We start from the raw sequence: 2,528 nt of genomic DNA, 5'->3' as shown, positions 1-2,528 counted from the left end.
TCACTTTTTATTCATTTTCTCGTCGAAAGAATGTTGTTAAAAAGTTTAATTCATCACATTTTAGGTCAAAATCTTAGGCTAGATTATGGTAGGTGGTAGGTACCTACTTTAAATTATTCTAAAGGAAAGGTATTCTTTTGTAAACTTCTTAATATTTTCTCTAAATTGAAAATCAATTGTAAAAAGGCGGGTAAGTGGGTGTCACTCTGCTGTACAGTAGATTACATGTGGGTCACTGTATAATGGATAGTATTAAATTTGAATTCAATGATATAATATCATTATAAGAAAAACAATTCTGAGCGGAGACGGTTTGTCAGTCTAGATATTACTATTAGACATACATATAAACATATTATAGGTATACTTATCTATAGTATTATTAATAATTTTAAAATTAATCATATCACAATATCCATTAGGTAACGCGTTATACATCAACAACAAACCGTGGTACTATCATAGATATATAATAGTATACTTTAGAAATTTCAAGTACCCACAAATAATATTATACAATCATTACAATCACAACAAAATAACTAAAATAGTTATTCCAGGTTTTTTAATATGTAATTTCGTCCAAATTTGAAATTAAAATTACTATAAAAATAAACTGTGCTTGAGTATTTCATAGAATTTTTGACAGAATAAAATATTTACGTGGAATCTTGTTTTAAATTTTCAATCCTTAGATATAAAAGTTGAACATTTTATAAATTTTTAACTACAAAACAATTTTTCAATTTTAAATTTGATAAATTTTGTCAAAATTTTAATTTCAAATGCTTAAAAAAAAAATTGTGCCTATGTATTTTTAATATTTTTCAACTCCTAAAAAACTTCAAAAACTTTATTGATATTTATAGAAAAAAAAACTAAAAAAATTGAAAACATACAATGTCCGTAAACAGCTCAAAAAGAGTCAAATTATTTTCAATATTTTATCGTATATAGAAAATGCTAATATAAACATTCAGTGAAATTTTCAAGTTTCCATAGTCACTCGTTTTTTAATTACAACAAAATAAGAAAATCGTTACGTAAGAAATCGAGTAAATACCAAATGTTGTAAAAATATGAATTTCAAACGCTCATAAAAATGTAATTTGGGTTTCTTATAGACATTTTTTTTTTGATAAAGGTAGATTATCCTATAAAGAATCTTGTACTTGACATTTTAAAATCTTAGTTCTAATAATAAAAAAATTTACGAATTATAAACTCAACATAATTAGGTAATTTTCGTGATTTTTCCATATTTTGTCAATTTTTAAACTTTAAATGCTAATCAAAAAAAACTGTGACTAAGGATTTTTAATATTTATCAAATGTCATTGTAATGATAAATTAGGAGCCTTGTATTAAATTTTCAAGTAATTTTACTCAACAAATAAAGTTTTATTGACATTCATAGAAAAAAAAACTAATTAAATTGGAAACTTAAATTGTCCGTAAACAGCCCAAAACAAATCGAAATATTTTGAAAATTTTATCATGTATAGAAAATGGAAATATAAACAACCAGTGAAAATTTCATGTATCTACAGTCATTCGTTTTAAAGTTACACCAAAAACCAAAATCAATTTTCTCGAAAACAGATTTTGCGTAAAAATTCCCGTTTTTCCTTAATTTTTCTTTTGTTTTTCACGGCGCTTTTGAAAACTATTAAAAAAATGTTACTTTTGACCCCCCAAAGTACCAACTAGATTCACTTTCCTATCAGAAAAGATACTGTTGAAGAAAATCGAAGCACTTTTTCTGTCCTAAAAGGTGATGACAGACACAAAAATAAAATAAAAAAATAAAAATAAAAATAAAAAACACACATCTTTGTAAAATCAATACATTCATCGTTCCACTAAGAATCCAAAATTGAATAAAAGTTCATTACGTTACACAATGCCGCCTTTCTAAATTTACATCTATGGACACAATATATAATACTTTTCATTATAAAATGTTAACTAAAATTGCACAAATTAATGTTCACATTATAATATATAGGGCGCAATAATATTACCATATAACCATTTATAGATTTATTAATAACTACTAATTAGTGCCACGGGCTGTACATTTTTATCACCACGCCAAACGGTACCCATATGATTATAATATAATGTGATAAATAATTAAATAATTCAATAGGTACTTATTATACATTTTATCGAAATAAAAATAAAATATAATATAAGTAAATTAATACTATTATTAATGTTTATTATAAAAATATAATAATTTCCTAATGATCCAATAAATTGTTCATTGTTGCTGTGCTTTTAATTTATTTAAACGGCATTGATTTATTTGGTCAACTTAAATCTACATATTATTATTATTATGTAAGTGAACATCTTTATATTAATTAGTTATTCATATTAAAAGTGCAAAAATAGATAATTTGTAAAATAATCTTTGTCAGAATTTGTAGTTATATAGGACGTGGCCACGTCTATATTATTTAATAATAATATTGGTGTTATATTGGTGTAATCAATAGTCTTTAAATTATTTATTAAAACCT

The sequence above is a fragment of the Acyrthosiphon pisum genome, chromosome A1, assembly GCF_005508785.2.
Source record: "Acyrthosiphon pisum isolate AL4f chromosome A1, pea_aphid_22Mar2018_4r6ur, whole genome shotgun sequence".
NCBI classification, from domain to species: Eukaryota; Metazoa; Arthropoda; class Insecta; order Hemiptera; family Aphididae; genus Acyrthosiphon; species Acyrthosiphon pisum.
This window is presented reverse-complemented; position numbering follows the sequence as displayed.